This window comes from Megalopta genalis, unplaced genomic scaffold (genome assembly GCF_051020955.1).
Source record: "Megalopta genalis isolate 19385.01 unplaced genomic scaffold, iyMegGena1_principal scaffold0039, whole genome shotgun sequence".
Classification (NCBI taxonomy): Eukaryota; Metazoa; Arthropoda; class Insecta; order Hymenoptera; family Halictidae; genus Megalopta; species Megalopta genalis.
The window spans coordinates 947,104-953,806 of NW_027476108.1; positions in this window are offsets into that span (position 1 = coordinate 947,104).

Consider the following 6,703-nt stretch of genomic DNA (forward strand, 5'->3'; position numbering starts at 1 on the left):
TGAAGCTAAATCTAGTATATCACAAGTATTTGAAGCTAAACCATTTGTTTCGCATGGATTCCAAAATCAGACTTCTATTTCGCATTGATTTGAAGCTAAATCGTGAGTTTCGCATGGATTTGAATCTAACTCTTTTGTTTCGTATGGATTTGAAGCTTACTCATTTGTTTCGCATGCAGTTGAAGCTAAATCATGTATATTACAAGTATTTGAAGTTAAACCATTTGTTTCGCATGGATTCGAAAATCAGCCTTCAATTTCGCAATGATTTGAAGCTAAATCATGTGTTTCTCATGGATTTGAAGCTAACTCGTTTCTATCGCATTGATTTAAAGCTAACTCGATTGTTTCGCATGCTGTTGAGGCTAAATCTAGTATATCACAAGTATTTGAAGCTAAACCATTTGTTTCGTATGGATTCGTAAATCGGCCTTCTATTTCGCATTGATTTTAAAGTTAAATCATGTGTTTCGCATGGATTTAAAGATATCTCGTTTGTTACGCAAGCAGTTGAAGCTAAATCATGTATATCACAAGTATTTGAAGCTAAGCCTTCTATTTCGCATAGATTTGAAACTAACTCGTTTGTTTCGCCTGCATTTGAAGCTAAATCATGTATATCACAAGTATTTGAAGCTAAACCATTTGTTTCGCTAAGGATCTGAAGATAACCCTTCTACTTCGCATGAATTTGAAGCTAACTTGTTTGTTTCGCTTGCAATTGAATCAAAATCATGTATATCACAAGTATTTGAAGCTGAACCATTTGTTTCGCTAAGGATCTGAAGATAACGCTTCTACTTCGCATGAATTTGAAGCTAACTCGATTGTTTCGCCTGCATGTGTTGATACAAAATCATGTGTTTCGCTTGGATTTCAAGCTAACTCGATTGTTTCGCATGCAGTTGAAGCTAACTCAAGTATATCACAAGTATTTGAAGCTAAACCATTTGACTCGCATGGATTTGAAGCTAAGCCTTCTACTTCGCATTAATTTGAAGCTAGATCAAGTGTTTCCTTTGGATTTGAAACAAACTCGTTTGTTTCGTATGTAGTTAAAGCTATATCACTTATGGTCGCAAGTATTTGAAGATAAATCATTCGTTTCACTTGGAGTTCGAGCTAAGCCTTCTACTTCGCATTGATTTGGAGCTAAATCATGTGTTTCGGATGGATTTAAAGCTATCACGTTTCTTTCGCATGCAGTTGAAGCTAAATCTAGTATATCACAAGTATTTGAAGCTAACCCATTTGTTTCGCATGGATTCGAAATTCAGCCTTCTATTTCGCATTGATTTGAATCTAAATCATGAGTTTGGCATGGATTCGAAAATCAGCCTTCCATTTCGCATTGATTTGAATCTAAATCATTAGTTTCGCATGGATTTGAAGCTAACTCGTTTGTTTCGTTTGGATTTGAAGCAAACTCGTTTGTTTCGCATGCAGTTGAAGCTATATCACTTATGTTCGCAAGTATTTGAAGCTAAATCATTCGTTTCGCATGGATTTGATGCTAAGCCTTCTACTTCGCATTGATTTGGACCTAAATCATATGTTGCTCATGGATTTGAAGCTAACACGTTTGTTTCGCATGCAGTTGAAGCTAAATCATGTATATCACAAGTATTTGAAGCTAAACCATTTGTTTCGTATGGATTCGAAAATCGGCCTTCTATTTCACATTGATTTGAATCTAAATCATGAGCTTCGCATGGATTTGAAGCTAACTCGTTTGTTTCGCATGGATTTGAAGCTACTCGTTTGTTTCGCATGCTGTTGCAGCTATATCATGTATATCACAAGTATTTGAAGCTAAACCACTTGTTTCGTATGGATTCGAAAATCGGACTTCTATTTCACATTGATTTGAATCTAAATCATGAGCTTCGCAAGTATTTGAAGCTAAATCATTCGTTTCGCATGGATTTGAAGTTAAGCCTTCTACTTCGCATTGACTTGAATTATAAATCATGTGTTTCTCTTGGATTTGAACTTAACTCGTTTGTTTCGCATGCAGTTGAAGCTCAATCATGTATATCACAAGTATTAGAAGCTAAACCATTTGTTTCGCATGGATTCTAATATCAGCCTTCCATTTCGCAATGATTTGAAGCTATATCATGTGTTTCTTATGGATTTGAAGCTAACTCGTTTCTATCGCATGGATTTAAAGCTAACTCGTTTGTTTCACATGCTGTTGAAGCTAAATCTAGTATATCACAAGTATTTGAAGCTAAACCATTTGTTTCGCATGGATTCCAAAATCAGACTTCTATTTCGCATTGATTTGAAGCTAAATCGTGAGTTTCGCATGGATTTGAATCTAACTCTTTTGTTTCGCATGGATTTGAAGCTTACTCATTTGTTTCGCATGCAGTTGAAGCTCAATCATGTATATCACAAGTATTTGAAGCTAAACCATTTGTTTCGCATTGGTTTTGAAGCTAAGCCTTCTATTTCGTATGGAGTTGAAGCTAAATCATGTATTTCGCATGGATTTGAAGCTAACATGTTTATTTCGCATGCTGTTGAAGCTCAATCATGTATATCACAAGTATTTGAAGCTAAACCATTTGTTTCGCATGGATTCGAATATCAGCCTTCTATTTCGCAAGTATTTGAAGCTAAATCATTCGTTTCGCATGGATTTGAAGTTGAGCCTTCTACTTCGCATTGATTTGAATTATAAATCATGTGTTTCTCTTGGATTTGAAGCTAACTCGTTTGTTTAGCATGCAGTTGAAGCTCAATCATGTATATCACAAGTATTTGAAGCTAAACCATTTGTTTCGCATTGGTTTTGAAGCTAAGCCTTCTATTTCGCATTGGTTTGAAGATAAATCATGAGTTTCGCATGGATTTGAAGCTAACTCGTTTGTTTCGCATGCTGTTGAAGCTCAATCATGTATATCACAAGTATTTGAAGCTAAATCATTTGTTTCGCATTGGTTTTGAAGCTAAGCCTTCTATTTCGTATGGAGTTGAAGCTAAATCATGTATTTCGCATGGATTTGAAGCTAACATGTTTATTTCGCATGCTGTTGAAGCTCAATCATGTATATCACAAGTATTTGAAGCTAAACCATTTGTTTCGCATGGATTCGAATATCAGCCTTCTATTTCGCAAGTATTTGAAGCTAAATCATTCGTTTCGCATGGATTTGAAGTTGAGCCTTCTACTTCGCATTGATTTGAATTATAAATCATGTGTTTCTCTTGGATTTGAAGCTAACTCGTTTGTTTCGCATGCAGTTGAAGCTCAATCATGTATATCACAAGTATTAGAAGCTAAACCATTTGTTTCGCATGGATTCGAATATCAGCCTTCCATTTCGCAATGATTTGAAGCTATATCATGTGTTTCTTATGGATTTGAAGCTAACTCGTTTCTATCGCATGGATTTAAAGCTAACTCGTTTGTTTCACATGCTGTTGAAGCTAAATCTAGTATATCACAAGTATTAGAAGCTAAACCATTTGTTTCGCATGAATTCGAAAATCAGACTTCTATTTCGCATTGATTTGAAGCTAAATCGTGAGTTTCGCATGGATTTGAATCTAACTCTTTTGTTTCACATGGATTTGAAGCTAACTCGTTTGTTTCGCATGCAGTTGAAGCTAAATCATGTATATCACATGTATTTGAAGCTAAACCATTTGTTTCGCATGGATTCGAAGATCAGCCTTCTACTTCGCATTGATTTGAAGCTAAATCAAGTGTTTCGCTTGGATTAGAAGCTAACTCGTTTGTTTGTCATGGATTTGAAGCTAACTCGTTTGTTTCGCATGGATTTGAAGCTAACTCGTTTGTTTCATTGTATATCACAAGTATTGGAAGCTGAACCATTTGTTTCGCATGGTATCGAAGATGATCCGCCTTCTTCGCATGAATTTGAAGCTAACTCGTTTGTTTCGCATACAGTTGAAGCTAAATCATGTATATCACAAGTAATAGAAGCTAAACCATTTGTTTTGCATGAATATTAATTTAATCCATGTGTTTCGCATGAATTTGAAGCTAAATCATGTGTTTCGCATGGATTTGAAGCTACTCGTTTGTTTCGCATGCTGTTGCAGCTAAATCATGTATATCACATGAATTTGAAGATAACCATTTGTTTCGCATGGATTCGAAGATCAGCCTTCTACTTCGCATTGATTTGAAGATAAATCAAGCGTTTCGCTTGGATTTGAAGCTAACTCGTTTGTTTCGCATGCAGTTGAGGCTATATCATGTATATCACAATTATTTGAAGCTAAACCATTTGATTCCCATGGATTTGGAGCTAAGCCTTCTACTTCGCATTGATTTGGATCTAAATCATGTGTTTCGCATGGATTTAAAGCTAACACCTTTGTTTCGCGTGCAGTTGAAGCTAAATCATATATATCACAAGTATTTGAAGCTAAACCATTTGTTTCTTATGGATTCGAAAATCAGCCTTTTATTTCGCAATGATTTGAAGCTAAATCATGTGTTTCTTATGGATTTGAAGCTAACTCGTTTCTATCGCATGGATTTAAAGCTAACTCGTTTGTTTCACATGCTGTTGAAGCTAAATCATGTATATCACATGTATTTGAAGCTAAACCATTTATTTCGCATGGATTCGAAGATCAGCCTTCTACTTCGCATTGATTTGAAGCTAAATCAAGTGTTTCGCTTGGATTTGAAGCTAACTCGTTTGTTTCTCATGGATTTGAAGCTAACTCGTTTGTTTCTCATGGATTTGAAGCTAACTCGTTTGTTTCGCATGCATTTGAAGCTAAATCATTGTATATCACAAGTATTGGAAGCTGAACCATTTGTTTCGCATGGTTTCGAAGATGATCCGCCTTCTTCGCATGAATTTGAAGCTAACTCGTTTGTTTCGCCTGCATGAGTTGATGCTAAATCATGTGTTTCGCTTGGATTTGAAGCTAACTCGTTTGTTTCGCATACAGTTGAAGCTAAATCATGTATATCACAAGTAATAGAAGCTAAACCATTTGTTTTGCATGAATATTAATTTAATCCATGTGTTTCGCATGAATTTGAAGCTAAATCATGTGTTTCGCATGGATTTGAAGCTACTCGTTTGTTTCGCATGCTGTTGCAGCTAAATCATGTATATCACAAGTATTTGAAGCTAAACCATTTGTTTCGCATGGATTCCAAAATCAGACTTCTATTTCGCATTGATTTGAAGCTAAATCGTGAGTTTCGCATGGATTTGAATCTAACTCTTTTGTTTCGCATGGATTTGAAGCTTACTCATTTGTTTCGCATGCAGTTGAAGCATAATCATGTATATCACAAGTACTTGAAGATAATCCATTTGATTCCCATGGATTTGAAGATAAGCCTTCCACTTCGCATTGAGTTGAAGCTAAATCATGTATTTCGCATGGATTTGAAGCTAACATGTTTATTTCGCATGCTGTTGAAGCTCAATCATGTATATCACAAGTATTTGAAGCTAAACCATTTGTTTCGCATGGAATCGAATATCAGCCTTCTATTTCGCAAGTATTTGAAGCTAAATCATTCGTTTCGCATGGATTTGAAGTTAAGCCTTCTACTTCGAATTGATTTGAATTATAAATCATGTGTTTCTCTTGGATTTGAAGCTAACTCGTTTGTTTCGCATGCAGTTGAAGCTCAATCATGTATATCACTGGTATTTGAAGCTAAACCATTTGTTTCGCATGGATTCGAAAATCTGCCTTCTATATCGCATTGATTTGAAGCTAAATCATGTGTTTCTCATGGATTTGAAGATATCTCGTTTGTTACGCAAGCAGTTGAAGCTAAATCATGTATATCACAAGTATTTGAAGCTAAATCATTCGTTTCGCATGGAGTTGAAGCTAAGGCTTCTACTTCGCATTGATTTGGACCTAAATCATATGTTTCTCATTGATTTAAAGCTCACGCGTTTGTTTCGCATGCAGTTGAAGCTAAATCATGTATATTACAAGTATTTGAAGCTAAACCATTTGTTTCGCATGGATTCGAAAATCAGCCTTCAATTTCGCAATGATTTGAAGCTAAATCATGTGTTTCTCATGGATTTGAAGCTAACTCGTTTCTATCGCATTGATTTAAAGCTAACTCGATTGTTTCGCATGCTGTTGAGGCTAAATCTAGTATATCACAAGTATTTGAAGCTAAACCATTTGTTTCGTATGGATTCGTAAATCGGCCTTCTATTTCGCATTGATTTTAAAGTTAAATCATGTGTTTCGCATGGATTTAAAGATATCTCGTTTGTTACGCAAGCAGTTGAAGCTAAATCATGTATATCACAAGTATTTGAAGCTAAGCCTTCTATTTCGCATAGATTTGAAACTAACTCGTTTGTTTCGCCTGCATTTGAAGCTAAATCATGTATATCACAAGTATTTGAAGCTAAACCATTTGACTCGCATGGATTTGAAGCTAAGCCTTCTACTTCGCATTAATTTGAAGCTAAATCAAGTGTTTCCTTTGGATTTGAAACAAACTCGTTTGTTTCGTATGTAGTTAAAGCTATATCACTTATGGTCGCAAGTATTTGAAGATAAATCATTCGTTTCACTTGGAGTTCGAGCTAAGCCTTCTACTTCGCATTGATTTGGAGCTAAATCATGTGTTTCGGATGGATTTAAAGCTATCACGTTTCTTTCGCATGCAGTTGAAGCTAAATCTAGTATATCACAAGTATTTGAAGCTAACCCATTT